The 22893-nt window shown below is 33.5% G+C and overlaps 1 protein-coding gene across 2 annotated transcripts in view; it reads left to right on the top strand.

Annotated features, from left to right (window-relative positions):
- The window catches only part of LRFN5 (leucine rich repeat and fibronectin type III domain containing 5), a 305202-nt gene that overhangs the window by 2162 nt on the left and 280147 nt on the right, over positions 1–22893 (top strand). The window lies entirely within an intron of this gene.

The raw sequence follows: 22893 nt of genomic DNA, 5'->3' as shown, positions 1-22893 counted from the left end.
TTGTGGCGTGCAAGAAGAGGGTGATTGGTTTCCACCCATCATTTCAGCCAAGGATTATTTTGACCCTTCTCTATCTCTGGTGTGAAGTTGTTTTCTTTTTCATATTGTGGAAGTGCTTGCCAGGTCCTTTAGTAGTTGCAAATTACGCATCTGGAGACTTTAATCTGAAATGGAGTTTTCTTGGAACTTGCTTTGCATGGAAGAAATTTGTCATTAAGTGTATTTTGAAATATGGTATACAACTGCCAGGATTTGTTTTTATGCAATAAAATTGACTCATAAAAATAATTTTATATGTAGGAGAGCATGTATATCATCATAACCACCATTCACATATCCACATACATCCAGCTGTATTGTCTTGGAAGGAGGGCTTGGATTTTCTGTCTCTCACTCACTCTCACTCTGTCTCTCTCTCTCTCTCTCTCTCTCTCTCTCTCTCTCTCTCTCTCTCTCTCTCTCTCTCTCACTCTCTCCTCTCAATCTCCTTTGGTTGGTTGGTTTCTGCATACTCTGAATTTAGAAAAATTCATATCAGAGCTTTGGTTCTCAGAGTAGAGTGGATTTGCAATGGCCTAATTAGCATAGTGGGGCTGATATATTAAAATGGAGATTTCCAGGGCCTGTTGAGACAGAGCAAATTTAGTTAACTTTCCCAGTTCCATACCCTCACACTTTATGTCTCCTATTTCTCTTGACCAACACCTCTGCATCCCAGTGGAAATTGTCCCTCCTTTCTAGAAGGCATTAGGATTAACAAGATAAAGCACTTGCAAAGTAGTCTCATCAATGTTTTATTTGATAGTGAAGAGGGTCTGAATAATTCAGCTAAGGAGTGCTCATTTGTCTCCTGCTTCAGGGAGCTGGCTGCTGGCTGCACCCAGCAGAGAATTTCTCTGGGCCCAAGCTCCTGCCTGACACTCTTCTGGGAGGCAGTGCTGGGACCACTGTTGGGGTTTTTCTTTGCTACAGCCACTTAGAGAGTGTAAGGGCGGGCGCTGCCTGCATTTCTCCCTGCGTGCTGCGTTTCTATAGATATCCATATGATGGCATTTGCAGACTACAAGCTGTCCACTCGCTAGCTGTTCTCGCAGTCTCTGCGCGTTGATATCCCCAACTCCTCGGGAGTCTCGACTTGGCTGCTTCTGCAGCCCTCACAGGCTGGTGGTGCTACAAGGCCGTAGATGCAGCGAGCTGGGGGGGCTGGGCTCCACCACTGCAGCTGCCTGGTCCGCGTTGACACTTTCTTGGGGCGGGGCAGGAGGGCTCAGCAGGCCCCCTGGCAGACAGCAGGCGCGTCATGGCTGAGGTGGCTGCCTGGATATGAGAGGAGGGGGGGTGGAGGAGTCCATGGAGGGAGGTGGTGTCCTGCCCGACTTCCTGTGCCTTCAAACACACCCTCCAAATCCCACCTACTCCCTTGTAAATGAATATTCAGGAACACAGATGGAAAGCTGGCTGCAAAATTATCTTGATATTCAAATACTGCATGAATCGTCAGGATTCAAACCTGAAACTGTTTCCCATGGATTTCTAGTTAACTCTTTCTTTTTTCCTCCTGCTCTTCTAATCAGGTCATTTATACTCCGCTTTTACCTCCAGTTGGAATACTACTGTAAGAACACCCTTCAGGACGCCCTACCTCCTCTTCCCTCCCAAATAGGGAGAAGGGGGCACTATTAGAGAATACTGCTCTCTAACTGGAGCTCTAGAAAGAATCGAGAATGGATGCTGGGGGTAACTGGATTTTCACTAAAATCCCCCTACTGAAAACATTGAGGATTTAAAAGGGGCACACTCCCTGCATAAAACCTAAAAATAGCTGACATTTTTTGGGACAAAATACAGAAGTGTACTTTATTATATATTTGACATTATTTCTCCCATTTTCAGATTTGTATTTTCTCCATCACTCAAAATCTTAGACAGGAAACTAATGAATGAGTACACAAAATCTGACAAGAACATTTCTCTGTCCCCTAATTTTGTTTAGAATATTATTGCGACAGAAATTGTATCATAGACATGACATTTGTCAGCAAATAAGGCATATCTGTTTATAGAGTGCCTAAGAAAGATGGAATGGTGATAAAATTAGGAAAATAATGTTTATCCCTTTTCTTCCTCATTTCACTTCCTTCTAGCCTTTCTCTACCAAATGTTGTCCTGTGGCCTTATCCAAAGAATATTGAATATTAAAATGCAAAATAGTAAGACTTGGTATGATTTATATTTAAAATGTCATTCATTGGGAAATTAGGTGATATGTTATGGAAAATGGATTTCACAGCATATAGTTTTATAGAGAATTTTTTTACTGAACATTCCTGCATATCATTCCATCTCCCCTGACTAAAGAAATAGGAGGTACAAAACAGCTTGAAGATCCCAGTCCAGCGTCCTTGTTGAACATTGCATTTAGAGCTGGCTTGGTTTAATGTTAGGTTAAGATTGTCAGGTATTGAAGGAAATTTCCCAGCAAGGCTTCATTCTATATAAGCCCTCTTTGGGTAACTCTGAGGAGGTAAAACAATAGGAATGTCAGGACACCCATGGGAACATATGAACAAAAAGGCAGGTGGAAAGAAGTTGTCACTTCACTGCTGCTACTCAGTTCAATTCATTTTGTGATTTTTTTTCTTTCTATGTTCATGATGAAAATGACCTTGAGCAACACCATTCTGCTGTGCCCTTCACACCTTTTTCTTTTTCTCAAATATGTAGTCACATGTATGACTACCACACACACACTCACACAAACACACACACCTTTCTCAAAAATGAGATTCCTATGCCTAATGTATTTTGAGAGAATTCATCTAGATATTTCTCTGGCACCAGCCAGAGGTAGTTTTTCTTTTCTTTTCCTTTTTTTTTTTTTTTTTTCTCAAAAGAGGCTAACATGAACTATGGTTTCATTAGGGAGAATTGCCCCACCCTTTTACCTTAGCCATTATTTTTACTTCTTTTGCTTCTAGTACATTTTTAATATTAGGTTATGCCAGCAGTCTTTAAATGGCTACAGTATGTTATCTTAGCTTTTCTTTTTTTTTCATGAATGAACATCATTTCACTTTTTGTATTTAAACCAGTGTTCTGATTCCTCTTACTGCTTAATGCACTTTTGTCTTGGTAGTTTTGGTGAGTTTTCTATCTGGTGAAATTCAGGTCTTAGTTTCTGCTGATACTATTGCTGCGTTATTTTGCAGTTGAGAAGAGATACTTAGATATCTAACAATGATTTTACCTCTACATAAAACCTCTACATAGTAATTTTATATTATAACCTCTGTTATTTTAAGATTCATTTTTAATAAGGAAGAATGTTAATTTATTTTTTCTTAATTTTGAAATTGAAATAAGAAAGCTCTGTAACTTTCTAAAGGATTAGCTGGCTAATAAATTAACTCATTCATGATTTTAACTTTTCTTTTGGCATAAATATGGTATTAAGGCATTATTTACAGAATTTTGAGTTTTGTATTTCATTGAAAAATAAATTCTGTTCTTTAAATAGGTGCTCTTTTGGCTCCTAGGATACATGACTAATAGGTAATTTTGCTAAATTATTCTACTGACACACATGTGCATTGTATTGCCTTGTTCGCTAAATCTTGTGGGTGAAACTACTTATTCTATTTCTGTAGCCCACATTTTTATTCAACTGGCATCTTTCAATCATTGAGGACTATTTAAATTCTAAGGCAATATAATTTACCCATTACATGGTGTGTGCATGGTGAAATTAAGGAGTATTATGTTTATAATTATTGAAGCAATTCTGCTAGGGGGTAAACCTTTTTAGAATTATACTAAATGTAAATCATGCATTATGATAAAAACAAAGGTTTGATATAGAAGGAGATAGAAATTTCAGAACTGAATTCAGAGATTGTTCATGCTACTTTGAAGTTTCTTACCATAGTCTTCTGATGTTTGCTTCCGGGCCTGTGTCTCATCAGATCCTCATTTTGAATCCCTAGACTCCACTAACAGTCTTCTATTCTGATAGCTGCTGTGCTGAAAGAATATTTTATATTGAAATATGACATAATTTAATATTAATGATGAAGATGGTTAACAAGTGATAGAAAATTGCAGTGAAATTACATAATTATATAAATGCACTAATATTTTTCAATACCAAAAAAGTTAACATGAAAAGACTATTATTTAGACATAGATATAGACTTTGATTGTCCATCATTATTAATTATGAACTTTGTCACATTGGGAGTAAAATACCAAATTGGAAATTCCCAGACTTTAATTTTTATAAAAGATATATGTTTAGTAGTAGGTCTCATGCAATGTTTTCTTTGTGGAAGACTACATAATTTATTTCTTAAATTTTATTCTAATCACATTTTTTAAATTGATACTTTTATAAATCTTTTGAAAATAATTAAATATTAATTTATTTTATGTTTTACAACACAAATGGTTCTGGAAATCAGTAAAGTTTTAGGATACCTTGTAAATATACTCTAAAAAAATTCAAGTATGAATAAACTTTAAATTATTTTACCTTATAGTCAATTAGAAGTAGTTCATTAAATCAGAGATTGACACCAAAATAATATTATTTATGTTATTCTATTTTCAATTTGTCCTGTGAAATTCTTTTGAGGAAATTCTGGAGTAACAAAGCTTGCACACCATCTACTCCTTGGATTCTTTTTTTTTCCTTTTATTTGTTTATTTTTTGAATCTTTATTTAAGCACCATGATTACAAGCATGACTGCATTTGGGTTTCAATCATAAACAAAAAACCTCCCTTCATAAGTGCAACATTCCCACTACTAATGAATGTTGATTTCTTATTTCATGTCTTGAAGTAAATTTTCATAAATTTTAGGGGGAAGATATTTTTGATAGGATATTTCAGTAAAGTGATTAGGAAGGGGACTCTCAATTGTGACCATAAAAACTAACTTTCTCTTCTTTGTAAGTACAGACTGAAATTTTCTTATGAGTTCGCTTTTTCTAATATTTTCCATAATATAAAATTAAGTTATTAAATGATTTATGTACCTTTATTAGTTATTATATGTTTATAAGTTATTACATGTTTTATAGTAATCATTAAATATGACATCTTAGAAGATGAATATATAGATGGCAACATGAATAGTATACAGAATATTACATGTTTTATTCTACAAAGAGAGATATTCTTATAACACTAACATTTGCTTGTCATTTTCATTTGAAATGCTTCATTCAATAGAAATATTCCTACATTTTAATTGAAAATTTGAGATTATAAAATTTAAGTGGAATCTTAACTTAAATGTTAGGTAGTTTAACATAATATGTGATTATTGATGCTTACCTTATGAAACTTACTTTCTTAGTTACACAAAAATATAAACAAAAATATTAACTTGAATGCAACTGCTATTTTTATTAATTTTGAAATTTGATGATTAGTAGTAGGAGAGAGGAAAGAGAAAATTTCGAGGAAGCTACAATTATACTTTTATTAGAGGCATGGCATTTTTCAAACCTATGTCTCATGCCTGTGTCATAATCTAAGTTCTGATGTCCCCAACTGCAAAATTAAGCTAAGAAAATTCGTGACATAGAGTTATCTACAGGTTTCCGTTTTAGGCACTTAGCTGCCATCAACATAGTTATATCATCATCATTTATCCATTAGCTATTTTGAGAGAAGGAATAAAGTAAGAGGTGATAATTAAATGACTTCAGAGTGTAAGCTTGTAGCCATAGAGCCTCAGGGTTCCAAGAAATACTAGAACTCAAGAGTCATTTTCTTTCACACCAAGAGTCAGAAGTAAAATCATACTAAGCAGTAAGTCTGACTTAAGAAATTGCTTGCTATAGAATCTCTAAAACATTGTAGAGTACATGACTTTACATAGGGATTCAAATCTGTATTTTATATATTACTTGGTATTATTAAACTTCTGAGTAATTCTGATAAATATTTAATTAAAATATTTAGACAAGATGACCATCTTAAATGCGATTGAATAACTTTAGTGATTAAAATATCAACCCACCTAAAGTAAATCAACCAATTTTTGTATAGGTGTATCGTTAAATTCATTCTTTTGGTTGAGTCAAAATTTGGCTTCCTGTGGCTTCTGTTTAATTTAAATAGGGTAGGGGGACACAATATGTGCTGAATTTTCAGTGGTATTAAATAACAAATATTTATTCTGTGTTATTTGTTATTTCCAACATGTGATTGATTTGCTAATAATATTTGACTTGGAACAGTCATTGTGATTCATAATTTTGAGCACTTTTATCTTCAATGCTCAGTAAATGTTAATGGTTAACTATCAATTTACTATCAATTGATTGTTAACTATCAACAGTTTACCCATCAACTGCTAGTAACTGTTAACAATCAATTATTCATCATAACTTGCTTCTAGACCAACTCATTTGAAGAGTATTTTTACAAAGCATATTACCAGAATCAGCAAATCACTTGGGTCAACCAGTAGTAGAATTGACAAGGTCATTATTTCATGGCTTTTGATATGGAGAAGGAGGCTTATGTTAAAACTTTTCAATTTGCTATATTAGATACTGCTGTTCTTTTCCTTTTGAACTTGTATGGAGCACTGAAATTCTTAACATTGACCCAGTCCAAATCTGGTCACAAGATTAAATGTGGTTGTCCTTTGGAGTGTAGACAGCTGAGATTTTTGATATAACATTCTTTATATTCACATTTAATAATTGACTTGTATATATTAAATTACTTTAAATTAAATTAATGATTAAAGTACTTATTTCTTTTTAATATTGAGAGAGAAATCAGAGATGTAGCACAGGGGTAGGATGCTAGCTTGGTAGGCAGCAAATCTGGATTTGATCCCTGGCATTCCATATGGTCCCTTGGCACCACCAAGAAACAGGAGTAAGTCATGAGCATCAGCAGGTGTGGCCCAAACATCCAATAAATAAATATATAAGAATATTCAGATAAAAGTATTACAATTTATAATATGATGCCATTTTTAAGAAATGTGAAAACTATGGAGTGAAACAAGATAAAAAGAATCATCAGCTTGAGAGAATGGGCTGGTTGTTTTAAGCTTTCCTCTTGCAACAAAAGTGACTAAAAGTCCATAGTTTGATTTCTTTAGCAAACATTTATTCAACATTTACTGCATGCTTAGATACTTTGCTAAACATTTTTCTTTGAGACACAAATGTCATAATAAAATGGAGCTACTGTTGCAAAGCTGCTTTTTAGAGTTTAGAACAAATAACTCAGAGAGGTAACCTTAGGCTGAGTTAGTGTGAACCAATTTCTCTTATCTCCGTTTAATTTAGCCTTAAATCCTATAAATTGTTAAATAAACAACAATTTATTATTTTTAAGTTAATTTATGCTACCTCATTCATTATTTAATAAAATTCTTAATTACCCAGCCCCTATAAATTCTCCTAATTTCTGACAAGAGACAAAGCAATATGAATGCAGAGGAAACTGATCTTAAAATTTGTATGGTATGCTGGAAGAAAGTTATTGATCTTTGTGCATAATCTTGAATGTTATTCTTTCTGGTCATACTGTTAAAGTTAGAATATTTCTTAAGTTTAATTTTAATGCAAAGTTAATAATAATAAAATGAATCTACCAAATGCTAAATATCTTTAACCTTATTTTATGAATTCCAGGTTTTTTTTGTTCGTTTGTTTGGTTTTTTTTTTTTGCATACTAGTGATTGAGAAAGACATTGGATTAACTCATGACATGTTTGGGGCAGTTTCTATCGATATTAAACTTTCCTTAATTTCTTTTGGCAAACTATGTTCAGTGTTTATTTCTTTTTAACTTTTAACTTGTTTGTTGTTATTTTGCTTAGTGAGCCAAATCTGGCTCTTTATTCAGGAATAGTTATTGGCTGATGCAGGGAACCATATGGGGTACAAGGATTGAACCTGGGTCTGCTGTTTGCAAGGCAAACTAATACCTTAATGTACTGTGTTGAATGCTGTGTTGAATGTTGTATTGAACATTCCACAGTCCCTGTGGGGAAAGGAGTATCCCAGATCCTCTAACTGTGGAGGATAGGAAGCTGGTCTGGTAATAATTCCCTGCAATAAATAATCCACACAGATATGGAGGTTTTAGCATGCAAGAAACTCACACTGCAAGCTGTTCATACACATTTCAGTTGTTCCACCACATGGAACCATAGAGCCTAGATGGCAACTCTCTGCTGAGGTCTCCTGACTAGCATTTGTTGAGATAAAAAACAACAACAACAACAAAAAAACAAAACAAAACAAAAAAAACAAAACTAAGCCACATTACCCAAGGGGAGGGGAAAAAGCCAGATGAAAGGCCTCACCCACCTCCACCTCCACCTTGCAGACACATTAGACTTTATTTTAAATAATTTAAACAACAACTGGCGCCTGGTAGAGGGACCTCATCATCTGTGAATAAATTGTTTATCTGGAAAATCCCATCTGTTTTTTTTTTTTTCATTTGGATGATGCAAATAATTTCATGGATAATTCCACCTTTCTGTAGAAAGATTGGTGCTGTTTGGTTTAAAGCTGTGGCTTTAAGTTGGCTGTGGTCTTAAATGCCAATGAAATAATACAATCATGTTACTACCTTTTCTGTCTGAATATGCTCATACTCATTATGGAGGCTGGGGAGATAGCATGGAAGTAAAGTGTTTGCCTTGCATGCAGAAGGACGATGGTTTTAATCCAAGCATCCCATATGGTCCCTCGTGCCTGCCTGGGGAGATTTCTGAGTGCAGAGCCAGTAGTAACCCCTGAGTACTGCTGGCTATGACCCAAAAACGAAAGAAAAAGAAAAAAGAAAGAAAAGAAAGAAAGAAAGAATAGAAAGAAAGAAAGAAAGAAGAAAGAAAGAAAAAGAGAGAGAAAGAAAGAAAGAAAGAAAGAAAAGAGAAAAGAAAAGAAGAGAAAAAAAGAAGAAAGAAAGAAAGAAGAAAAAGAGAGAGAAAGAAGAAAGAAAGAAAGAAAAAGAAAGAAAAAAAAAGAAAGAGAAAAAGAAAGAGAGAAAAGAGAAGAAAGAAGAAAGAAAGAAGAAAGAAAAGAGAAAGAAAAGAGAAAAAGAAAGAGAGAGAAGAAAGAAGAAAGAAGAAGAAAAGAAAGAGAAAGAAAAGAAGAAAAAGAAGAAAGAAGAGAAAAGAGAAAGAAGAAGAAGAAAAAAGAAAAAAAAGAAAGAAAGAAAAAAGAAAGAGAAAAAAGAAAGAGAGAAGAAAGAAAGAAAGAAAGAAGAGAAGAAAGAGAGAAAGAGAAAGAAAGAAAGAAAGAAAGAAAGAAAGAAGAAAGAGAGAAAGAGAAAGAAAGAAAGAAAGAAAGAAAGAAAGAAAGAAAGAAAGAGAAAGAAAGAAAGAAAGAAAGAAAGAAAGAAAGAAAGAAGAAAGAAAGAAAAAGAAAGAAAGAAAGAAAGAGAAGAAAGAAAGAAAGAAAGAAAGAAAGAAAGAAAGAAAGAAAGAAAGAAAGAAAGAAAGAAAGAAAGAAAGAAAGAAAGAAAGAAAGAAAGAAGAAAGAAAATTGAGGAAAATTCTCCAATTTCTACTACTGCCTTTTCCAGACCCTCTGGTGAAAGGGAGATAAAGGTATAGTGAGGAGAAAGGACTCACCCACCATGCAGACTCATTAGACTTTATATTAAATATTTAAAACCACATTGTTATACTATCTCTCTGGTCCCTCTACTTATCTTGCTTTATATATCTCACTTATTGTAGTGGGCCTATTTTTGTTTCTAACTTAGTACTAATTAAATAATATACCATATATACTATGGATTTTATATGTATTATAAACTATAAAGATACATACCTTTCATTTATGTCTGATTGCTGTGGTTGATTGTTAAATGTGTTTATCCTCCATTAAGAATTATTGCTACTTTTTGAATCTGCCTGCTGGCCTTAATTATTTTCTCTTTGTTCTTTATGACTTACTTTGTTTTATATTTGGAAGTTTATAAAAGACTTAATGGTTACCCACTAGGGAATTCTGCAGCTGTTTGTATTGAAAATAAAATGTCTGATCCTGATTTGGGGACTCTAAGTATAAAAGACTTAAATTTTTCTTCTAAATTTGACAGTGATTTTGGATAATTTACTCTCTAATCCTCAATTCTAATTTTTAAAACAGTTGCAGTCATTTTAAATAGGCTTGTTTAATTAGGCAGTTAATAAATTTGTTCCCTTTATCACATTTTCCAGTATAGAAGAATCACAGACTTGAACTGTGAGGGTCAGGTGGAACTTGGAACTGACTCTGTAATTAAAGCCTTTGTGTTGTCTGGCTAGAGAAATAATACAGTGGACAGGAGTCTAGTCTTGCACAATGAAGACTAGATTCTAGCCCAGACACTTTATGTGATCCCCAAGCCCTGCCAGGAGCGGTAGAGAGCCAGTATTAATTCTAGAGCACCACCAGAAGTGGCCCCCAAACAAAACAAAACTATTTTTGTTTTATTCAATTAGAATTAAATTATTATTATTATTTATTGAATTATTAATAAACAATTGTCTAATTGTATTCTGTAATTTGCTTCCCCCTTTGCCATGCTATTTGTGTCAGCTACTAATACTAAATTTTTAATGTGTGCTTTGGACATTTCCCCCACTTATCTCTTTTGTTTCTGATATGGTCAGAAAGATATAAAATGAAAAACTGATTTCATTATACTGAAACTAGATTTCTGTGTTGTTATTTCAAGTCAGAGGGACCTGGTACTGAAACTCTGTCACGTTTTTTGCTAGATAAAATTTTTGATACTACAGACTATTTTAGATTAAGCTTAGAAATACCTGTTTGTGTATTTCATCTAGGAATCACACTTCTTTTGGTATACAGAGATAGTACATGGGACAGGGCACTAACCTTGCAGGCAGTTAATCCAGGTTTAATTCTAGGTACATTGTATTGTCCCCTGAGCACCACCAGATTAATTACTGATTGCAGAGGCAGGAATAATTCCAAAGCATTGCCTAGTGTGGCTAAAAAAACAAACAAAAACTAACCAAACAAAAAAGGGGCCTAGTGATAGTACATAAGTTATGGCATCTGTCTTGCTTGTGAATAATTCTGGTTTGATCTTAGGCACCACATATGCACGGCAAAATTCTTGAGCACAGAGCCATAAAAATACGTGAGCACTGCTGGTGAGGTCCAAAAACAAAAAAATGGCAGGTCTTCCTTTATAATAATCTCAACGGGGCTTGTAATTTGCTTTGCACATTAGATGTGGGGCAGGAATAATACCTGTCTTTCAAGTCAAATATTACAGAGAGTGTGAAACTTTTATTCTTCCTAGAAAACTGTTGCTATCATTGGAAATAAGTTTGGCTTTCCCAGTTTAAAGTCAGCACTAATGAAGACAGGTGTATGATGTTATCTTATACCATCCAGAAACAATGAACTTCCAAGAAATTTTAGTCATATGAATGACCCAGAGTGAAGTCAGCAGAAGAACCAGCCAAAATCAATGACACACAGACAAGGATAAATAAAATATGTGTTACTTGAAACCATTATATAACGGAGATAAATAACTGAGATGTTTCTCTTGAATAATGGAACTTGGCCAACCACTACTTTCAAAATAGTCTAAAGTATATTTTTATTAGAGCCTCAAATACTGGGGCCTGAGATTTAGTAGATGAAGTGTTTAGGGTTCTTACCTGCTTGCGACTTATTCAAACTCCATGTTTCCATGAATGTGTGTAGGAGTGATCTCTGAGCATAGAGCCATGAGTAAGCCATGAACACTGCCATGTGTGTCCTTCCCACATTACCAAAAATACAAAAAATACAAATTTTAAGATATCTACCATGTCTATCATATAAACATTCTTTCCCTCCAAACATGGTGTTCTATTCATTGGTGTAGAGATCAAACACCCAATAGTGTTGGTTTAAGACATTTATATAGTTTTTGGGATACAGCTCAGAATCTCAGGCTCTAGAAATTCTATAATCTCTCACATCAGCTTCATCTATAAAATTATCCATGAATTTTTGAAGAAATTATTTCTTTCTCAACATTTTAAAATGTTTGTTCATTTCCCAAATTTCCTTGAAATGTTTTTCTTACAATTTTATTAATATTTGAGTTACACACTAAATTTTGTTTTGTATACTTCCTCCTGTACTAACTTGTCAATAAAGCTTGGTGAATCACTATAATGCTGTCTGTTCTCTGTCAGTGTAATTCCGTGTACCTAATCTCAAATAATTTATTTTTGTCTCACTAAATTTCATTTGTGCTTGGTTTGGTTCAGGGTGACATTTTGCCATTTTTCTAATACTCATTTTATCCCTTATAATTGCATTTTAGTTATTCGTATTTACTCTATATTTTTTCATAAATAAAATTGAGATAACATTTTACTCTGGAACTTCATATATACCTCATTTTATTTTATAATGTTCTTATTCTCATTTTTGAATAAAATTTCACTACAGAAATTTGACATGCTGCTCTAAGTATAATAAAGTACAGAATACAGTTCACAGGCAGGGCAGTAAAATGTTAATGATTTTATATGTTTCTTTTTAAAAATTATTGGGAAAATATAAAAATGAAGTGAAAGCCAAATTCACTGCTCTTAATCTCAGAAAGAGAAATATCTTTTTAAGGGGGTATGTGGGATTACATGTCATTTTGATATTAATATTTTGTTTTTGTTTTGTTTTTGTTTTTCGCCCTCACCCAGTGACACTCAGGGGTTATGCGCTCAGAAATCGCTCCTGGCTTGGGGGACCAAATGGAATGCCATCCTAGGCTAGCGCACACCATCACTCAGGTCCCTGATCTTAATATTTGATGCTAATATAATGATGCATCTTAAATTTATCCTGCAATATGCTGAATATAAAATTTTCAGTTAAATTTTGTTTTTATTATTTCTGACTGTGATTTTAGAGGCTAGACTGAGATAATGTATATTGTGATAGCCATCTAATCTACTAGAAAATTCTAAATTAAATATGAACATATACCACCTTCTATATGCTACAATACACTTAAGTTGGATTTCTTAATATGGCCAGTAACACTTATTTACTTCTAAAATAGATCTAATATTGATATCCCTAAGACTTGTTGAAAGAAATAAGTGAAATAATACATCCCTAGTACTCCACACTTTGTTAAATAACAGAATGCTAAAATAGTACGAATATCTATTGTGATTTTGGTTATTATATTACTGTCAATTATATATTAAAACTAAGAATTATAAAAATTGCATAAATAGCAATCCAAAGTTCTTAAATATTTCTATTCTTACTTGTATTATCTGTCAAATGTATATACACTTTCTCTTCAAAAAATAGAACATTTTTTTCCTAAACATTTGACCTGAGAATATCATCTACTTGCAAATGTCTTTTGTTTGTTTGTTTTATTATTTTTTTTCTGGGGGCCATGTCTGGGTGTATTCAGAGATTAGACCTAGCTCTGTGATCAGAAATTATTCCTAGCAGGCTAGGGGGATGCCCAAGATTGAACCCAGGTCAGCCATCAAGGCAAATACCCTACCCACTGTACTTTTGCTCTATCTTCTACAAATGTCTTTTTAATTTACACTTTTGAGGCACTAGATTGAAGAAGTCTCCTAAAATAATAGCAAGGCAATACATATTTTTGCAAATAAATATAGAAACTTTTTTATTTTTTTATTTAACATTCTTATAAAACTAGAATAAGTATTGCTAAACTAACTAAAATCATATTCTTAGAGGTCATATTTTAAATAATATATGACTTTATAGACATGATTTAGCAAACCAGAGATAATAAAATTTTGTCAAGGCATAATCAACTCAGATTTCAGTCTTAAATTTATTCAAGTTGATGAAGATTTAGAAAAAAAAAACTAGTGCAAAAAGTTAGGTAAGATTTTTTGGAAGGGCACTAGCTATTCACTATCAACTTTGAGGCAAATCTACTTCTCTTATTATATATATGAAAATAAATAATTTTCCTGCTTTGCAAATTTGAGTTTCTGTCCCTATAGATACATTTGTGTAAAATTAAATATCTTTCTTTTTTCTTTAGCAATTCTGTACTTATCTGACTATGTTATGTCTAATTTACAATTAAAATATTTTAATAATGTATGATTGTGTGACTATAAAATTTATTATTTTGAGTAAACTAAGATTATACAGACAATTCTGTATGTTTAGGACCTCCAAGTTTACACTTTGAACACTTGAAAGATCTGATATTGTTTGTACCTATTATACATTGTATGGAACTCCATACATGGGGAATTTAGTTAAAATGAAAACTGGGAATTTTAGGTAAATAATGTTGGTACAAAATGTATATCAGGAGTACATGAACTATGATATGCATTCATATTCATATGCACATATATTTATTTTTGAATATGCTACATAGAACTAACACTTTTGGTTTTATGTAACATAAAAACAAATTTATTACCTCATTATTTTTATACAAAGTAGTTTAAAGTCACTACTTTATTTTGGTTCTTATGCTACTATTTTCAACATCTGGGAATGCACGCAACATAAAAAAGAAGTCCTTGAAAAATAATACCATGTCATTTTCAAAATATTTTTTTGTCTTTTTCTCCACATATCTCCTCTTGAAGTGCAGTGGAGCTACATTCAATATGTAAGAGGTACAGAAACTATCTGCTCTTTCAAGAATTCAGAACATAACCTGAGAAGTTCAGTTTCTCTCTGATGCACCAATCAATTAGGAGACAAAATGGTAGAGAAAGATCTTTATTGGCAGAAAGACTGCAAGTTCGAAGATGGCAGAATCAAATGTACAATGTTCTGGGGGAAAGGACAATTAAGGGAAAAAACATTTTTTACATTCTCGACAGCCCAAGCCCAGAGGAGCTGGCCATTATTAATTATAAATCCAGATTTTAATTTGGTCTCCACCACCTTCAAAAAAGACATAATACAAATTTTTTCTTATCTTTTTCTTCCTTCCTTCCTTCCTTCCTTCCTTCCTTCCTTCCTTCCTTCCTTCCTTCCTTCCTTCCTTCCTTCCTTCCTTCCTTCCTTCCTTCCTTCCTTCCTTCCTTCCTTCCTTCCTTCCTTCCTTCCTTCCTTCCTTCCTTCCTTCCTTCCTTCCTTTCTTTCTTTCTTTCCTTCCTTCCTTTCTCTTTTCGTTTTTGCTTTTTGGCTTACTCCCAGCTGCACTCAGGAGTGGCTCTGAACTCAGAAATCCTCCTGGCATACTGGGATTCGAACCACCATCCATTCCTAATCCATTGCCTGCAAGGCAAATACCCTACTGCGGTGCTATAGCTTTGGACCCCAATATAAACTTTTTCTGAATGTAATGCCAGTATTTTTTATTTCATCTAGATAATACATGTGAGCTGAATTGTAAATGTAGTTAGTATTCTTGCTGAATTGGTCCACAATAAGAATATGAAAGTTTGGTTTGTGACAGTGTTTGGAGTTACATATTGATTACATTGCAGAATAAACAATTGAGACAAGCTAATAAATAATGTGCAAATGAGTGATACAAATGGAGGGCTGTTGGAGTTCATATTACATAATCAGAACCCTCTCACATAAGAGTTTTGATTATAATAGCTGAGTTGACTGCAAAACATTTTGATTTCTTAGGAATCTTGCCTTCAAATAGAAAACTCAATCTAAATTTAAACGAGGCTCTTCAATTATATAATCCACGGCCTAAATCAGAGTTTTTATTTTATTTTTTTAATCGGGTACAGTTTTTTATTAATATTTTTATTTAAACACTTTGATTACAAATACGATTATAGTTGGGATTCAGTCATGTAAAAGACACCACCCCTTCACCAGTGAAGCATTCCCATCACCAATATTCCAAATCTCCCTTTTCCCCACCTCATCCCACCTCCGACTGGACTCTAGACAGGCTTTTTACTTCCCTCGTTCATTCTCATTGTTAGGATAGTTCTCAATATAGTTATTTCTCTAACTGCACTCATCACTCATTGTGGTGAACTTCATGTCGTGAGCTGGACTTTCCAGCCCTCCTCTCTTTTGTCTCTGAGAATTATGCAAAAATGTCTTTAAATTTTCTTAAAACCCATAGGAAAGTGAGACTATTCTGAGTCTACCTCTCTGCCTCTGACTTATTTAGCTCAGCATAATAGACATAATAATAATATACATGTACATCCATGTATAGTAATATTTCATGACTTCATCTCTCCTAATGGCTGCTTAATATTCCATTGTATATAAGCCAATCATCTGTTGAAGGGCATCTTGGTTGTTTCCAGAGTCTTGCTATTGTAAATAGTGCTGCAATGAATATAGGTGTGATAAGGGATTTTTGTATTGTATTTTTGTGTTCCTAGAGTATATCTCTAGGAGTAGTATAGCTGGATCGTATAGTAGCTCAATTTCCAGTTTTTGGAGGAATCTCCATAACACTTTCCATCAAGACTGGACTAGAACGCATTCCCACCAGCAGTAAATAAGAGTTCCTTTCTCTCCATATCCCCGCCAGCACTGCTTGTTCTCATTCTTTGTGATGTGCGCCAATCTCTGTGGCTTGAGATGGTACCTCATAGTTTTGATTTGCATCTCCCTGATGATTAGTGATGTGGAGCATTTTTTATGTGCCCTTTGGTCACTTGTATTTCTTCTTTGTCCAAGTGTCTGTTCATTTCTTCTTTCCATTTTTTGATGGGATTAGATGTTTTTTTTTTTTCTTGTAAAATTCCATCAGTGCCTTGTATATTTTGGATATTAGCCCCTTGTCTGATGGGTTTCTCAAACACTGTCTGTGGCTCTTGTATCCTGGGCACTATTTCCTTTGAAGTGCAAAAGCTTCTCAGCTTAAGATATTCTCATCTGTTTCTCTCTGCTTCCACTTGTTTGGAAAGTGCTGCTTCCTCCTTGAAGATGCCTTTAGTCTCAATGTCATGGGGTGTTTTACCTACGTGTTGTTCTATATACCTTATGGTTTCAGGTTTAATATCAAGGTCTTTAATCTATTTGGGTTTTACCTTTGTAACTGGTGTTAGCTGGGGGTCTGAGTTCACTCTTTTTGTAAGTGACTAACCAATTGTGCCAACACCACTTGTTGAAGAGGCTTTCCTTGCTCCATTTAGGATTTCTTGCTCCTTTATCAAAAAATAGATCATTGTATGTTTGAGGGGCATTCTCTGAATACTCAAGCCTAATCCACTGATCTGAGGGTCTCTCTTTATTCCAATACAACACTGTTTTGATAACGATTGCTTTGTGATACAGTTTAAAATTAAGGAAAGTAATGCCTCCCATTTTCCTTTGTCCAAGGATCGCTTTAGCTACTCGAGGGTATTTATTGTTCCAAATGAATTTCAGAAGTGTTTGATCCACTTCTTTGAAGAATGTCATGGGTATCTTTAGAGGGATCACATTAAATCTGTACAATGTTTTGGGGAGTATTGCTATTTTAATGATATTAATCCTGCCAATCCATGAGCAGAATATGTGTTTCCATTTTCATGTGTCCTCTCTTATTTATTGGAGAAGTGTTTTATAGTTTTCTTTGTATAGGTCCTTCACATCTTTAGTTTAGCTGACTCCAAGATATTTGAGTTTGTGTGGCACTGATGTGAATGGGGTTATTTTCTTAATGTCCATTTCTTCCTTATCATTATTGGTGTATAAAAAGGCCATTGATTTTTTTTTTTTAGTGTTAATTCTGTAGCCTGCCAAAATCAGGTACAGTTTGATTCCGGGCAAAACCGTTGGGGTAACAAACAAACAAAAAAAACAATACAAAACAAACAAACAAAATACCAAATAAGTATTAGGTTTTCATATCTATTTCCTGTTTCCTCTCTTGATACCTGTTACAAATTTTGGTTGGGTTAGCCACATCGGTCAATTACTGTCACATACTAAGCTCAAAGACAGAGAAAGATCTAGAAGGGGAAGCAAGGAGAGGAGGATTTGAGAGAGGAAAAGAAAGGGAAGGAGATAAATTCTTTCCTAAGAGAGGAAATAAAAGCACATTAAATGGTTCTTTTATAGCCCTAGTTGTTCAGTTTGCAGCCTTTTAACTTCAAAATTGGTCAAAATTAAAACCCCTGCTTTATTTTATCTTTTTTTCCCTCATGAATAATCTAGACTTTTTTCTATTTCTTCTCCATTTTCTTTCTGTCAGGACTATTTTCCCTAAAATATAACTCCCCTATCCCACATGCAGTTATTAGTAAAATTTTAAAATGTTTCTTTGATTATCAGTTTTCAGCTTTTAAATTTCTTAGTAAGTTTTGTGACTTGGAGGAAATAAATTCAAAGTGGTTAAACCATATTTTTCTTCTGCAAGTCTTATTTTAATGAGTGAATATAATTAGCTATAAGAAAAATAATACTTATCATTATGTTAAATAACAAGAGTAATATTTGTGTCAGCAAAGTTTCATATTATAATAGAATACTAAAAAGCTTAAAAGCCATTTATTATTCAACATTAAGAGCTTTATTACAATATATTTTGTATAATATAACTGTTTGCAGTTATACTGCAAATGATTATAGAAATTCTAAGCAAATTAGTTATAGAAAATACTTGTTACTCATTTTAAAATGAGGTATAGTAAATTATAAAAGGAAATGATGAGAGAATCGAAATACAATTTTTAAAAGTCTCAGGGAATTTTTCTTCTTGTAAAATAGATATACACCTATTGAATAACGGTGGTAGCTTTGAATTTTATTATCTTTTTTTCTATCATTTGAAGTAGATGTTTCTACATTATATTTACCTATTTCTTGAAGTCACAAATTGTTTCTTGTTTATTTTAGTTAGGATAAATCTTTACTTGATTAATATCCTTTCTAAATTTTCAGTTACATTTAAAAATTTAGGGATAATAACGAACTTAATTTTAAGTCAGATAAATTATCTTTTTGTGCTGAAATTACGGCTTAAAAAAACTAAACCATAAAATGTTGGAGAGTACTGGCTGGGATGAACTAGGCTGTTTTAAGAGAATCTGTGCTTCACTATGGACTCAACTCTGTTATTAAAGTTGAATCGACCTATTCCTAGAGGCCCATAGTTTTCCCTCAGGATTTCATCATTCCTATAGTCATTAGATAAAGCAACTTCCATTCAAAAATAAAAAAAAGATAAAATTAAATCCCATGGGGATTTTGGAAAAAAAAAAAGTCTGTTTATGGGACCGGAGCAGTGGCACAAGCTGTAGGTTTGCCTTGCATGCATCTAACCTAGGACAGACAGGGTTTCAATCCATGAGTGTCCCATATGGTCCTCCAAGCCAGGAGTAATTTCTGAGTGCATAGTCAGGAATAACCTCTGATCATCACCAGGTGATAATCAAAAATCAAATAAAATTTTTGTGTGTTTGATTTCTTATTAAGTGGGGCATCTGAAAAGTAATTAAACATACCTGGGTTTTTCAGGCAACTCCAACATAAAGCAATTACTTGTTATGTGTTCTATATTAAGTGGTCTTATTGTCATTTTTCAGCATCTTTACTAAAACATTCAAGCATATATTTTCAAAATGGCATTTTAGCCTCTAACCTTTAATGGTAGTCAAAGGCCCATCTATTTATATGCTTATTTTATTTTAATTACACATAGTCTTTCTAATGTTTAATACATTCTTTTTTTTTTCATACATTCTTAAATGATGAGTATTTACTTTCATTTTAATTCACAGTATCATTGAAACAGAATCATGATAGCTTCATTTTCAGAGCCCATTTCTGGTTATAATACTCTAAAATTTACTAAAAGGTGAAATCACAACTTTGAATACCATTTTGGAAGGAAGTTGATGGCAACCTCTAAAGAAATAATGTAGTGTGGTAAGCCACTTTTCCTGTTTCCTCTAGGATAATGTAACAATTTAATAGATGACTAATGCAACCATAAGTTCCCACATTAACAAGAAGAGTTCCCGAACTACTATATTTAAGTTATTTGGATTTCAACTACCATGATCATCAACTATCCATAGGAATGATTTCTATTCTTTTGGCACTGATTTTACTATGGAGACTATATAACACATATATTTTACTTCATATACTTTTAGGAAATTTAATATTTTAACTATGGATAAAACATTATGCTTTCATCAGTCAAGGTGGATTGACATTTGAATAACTGGTTAGTTTTCTTGCAGTTAGTTCTTTTGAGGAAATATCATTGCTATCATCTAATTAAAGTCAACAATATTACCATTGTTAGTAATTGTGAACAAGGAGGATATACTGTAATGTAATATCATATCATTTGCAGCCTCTTCAGATGATTATGCAGAGGAGAAAAACAGTGAGCTGGAAGGTTATCAGCAAAAATAGAATATAGCGAGAGTTATAAAAATAGCACTCTTTGTCTTTTTCAATTTGAGTAGAGCACTCAATGTATGTTACCACATGAAATCTTCAAAGTACTCTAAAGACTCATTTTTAATTGAGGTAACCTGAGCTTTTTAAATTATAACCAGTGACAGACTAAAGTGACATTTTGATTAAGCAGTGGTTGAATTACAAAATGATATTACTCTATATCATTGCCAGGATGCTAAATGGGAGTACAGAGTTCAACTAAAGAAATAGCAACTGTAATATTATAGAGCACATGTAAAGGAAAGACATCCTTAAATTGTGGTACATCCTATGATGATCTCTCTCACAATTCACACACACATACAAACTTCATAGTTCTCTTATACTATTCTCTGATTCTTTTGTTGGAATATCATTTCTAACTTTTAATTATTCTCTTTGCCCTAAGTGTTTTTAAAAATAGACAAATTTCAGGTAAAGTATCTCAATTATATTTTAAGTAGTTGATAGTTTAATTTTAAGGGGAAAGGTAACATACATGTTGGTATTCAAGAACATTTTTTTTGGGTGGTACTGGACTATATGCAGTGCTGTGGATTGGATCAGGATTAACCACATGAAAGGAAAACACCTTACCTTCTGCACTGCCTCTTGATCCCTAAAAGTTTTTTTTTTTTTTGGAGGTGGGGGAACAATTAGCACTACTCATGACTTAATCCTAGCTCTTCTCTCAGAAATTACTCCTAGCTGTGCTTGGGGATAATATGGGGTGCCAGAGAACAAGGTAGGTTCAGCTACATGCAAGATAATTGCCTTACCTTTTGTACAATATTGCTCCAGCCTCAGTCCAGAAATTTCATTTTTATTAAAACAACTAGAGCAGTACACTTTTTGCTAGTATTTGTAATAGTCCTATTATTTCTTTCATTGTAAAATATGTATGTTGTAGTAATATTAACTTACAATTATGTATATTGTGTATATATGCATATATTACATATATGGGGATTGATATTATGATAAAAATAACTTTGACCTCCAAAATGTTAATTTTTCTATGACAATCCACTGAATTCCATCTTACTTTTCAGCCTATTAAATCCCTGTCCACTATAGGATGCAGACAATAGAACTGAGGATATCCTTAGTTGCATCCAAGAGTTTTGTTGGACAACATTGTTCTTTTGTTGTTTTTTATTCTTTATAAAACACAGTTTTATAAGAGGGATAAGAGGGATACTTTAGTATTTGTTTCTCTCTTTCTGATGTATTCAATTTATCAGACATATTTCTCTTATGAAGGATATTTTATTTATTATGACCCTCTTTAGTTTTCATATGTATTGTAGCAAAAGTCAAGATTTTGATCTTTTGTTTATGTTTGTTTGTTTGGGGCTAAACCCAGTGATTCAGCAGTTACTCCTAGCTCTGTATTCAGGAACTACTTTTGGTGAACTTGGGTGACAATATAGGATATATTAGGATAATTAGGATAATATAGGAGATATGCTTGGAATCAAACCTAAGTTATCCACTTGCAAGGCAAATATTATTACTTTTTGAGCCCAGAAGTTTTTTTTAATTACTTATTTAAAGACTACATATTACATTGTTGCTCAAGAAAAATTTGTTTTAAGACTAATTCCACCACCAATGTAAAATTCCCTTCACCATTCTCCCCAGATTCCCATTTAGTCCCAAGTCTAACACATTGGCAGGCATGAAATAATATATTTTATAGTACTTGTTTATAGGTAAATGGTAAACAAAATCATTAATTAAAAAAAAGTAACACAGCAGGAAAATTTGTGAAAATTAATGTAACTCACAGTTAGGTTTTTAAATCATTGTCAGAAGGTTTGCTAAATGATTTGTTACTAGTTGATTTTCTGTTATTTGTTTTGTTTCTGAACTAAAGATGGCTTTGAATCTATGTTGATATCTAAATTGATGTGTCCCTACTGGTATAACAGTACTGAAAAAAAAATTGGGTTATCACAGATCACATATGTGGCTGGTGGTCCAGGAATTCTATGCTCTGTGCCTATTATTGCCACTTTGTGGGTCTTTGTTTTGGCTGCCATGGCTTTTGGAATTATGAGAAGCTGGGGGAGACTAACAGTACTCATACCAAATGGGACTGGAGATGCCAGCCTAAATATCAGCATGTCTAACGTTTTGGTCTGTTTGGCATCTTTGCAAAGCTCTGTGATTGTGTGGTGAAGCTGAGTCATTGCCAAAGTGGTGGTTATGCATGGTGGGTGCAGCTGGTATGGTGTCAGCAAGGTGGGAACTTCTTCTGTCTTCTAAATTGCCATCTTCAACTGTGTGGTGAATTTATACAAGATTTTTCCCATCTTGTTTTACATCTCTTTTTTTGTTTTGTTTTGTTTTTTTTTTTGGGGGGGGCACAACCATTTGTTGCTCAGGGGTTACTCCTGGCTAAGCACTCAGAAATTGCCCTTGGCTTGGGGGGACCATATGGGACGCCAGGGGATCGAACCTCGGTCGAGATCTTTCCTTGGCTAGCGCTTGCAAGGCAGACACCTTACCTCTAGCGCCACCTCGCCGGCCCC

The sequence above is a fragment of the Suncus etruscus genome, chromosome 2 (assembly GCF_024139225.1).
Source record: "Suncus etruscus isolate mSunEtr1 chromosome 2, mSunEtr1.pri.cur, whole genome shotgun sequence".
NCBI lineage: Eukaryota > Metazoa > Chordata > Mammalia > Eulipotyphla > Soricidae > Suncus > Suncus etruscus.
Note: the sequence above shows the minus strand (reverse complement) of the source record. Positions and strands in the feature narration are given on the sequence as shown.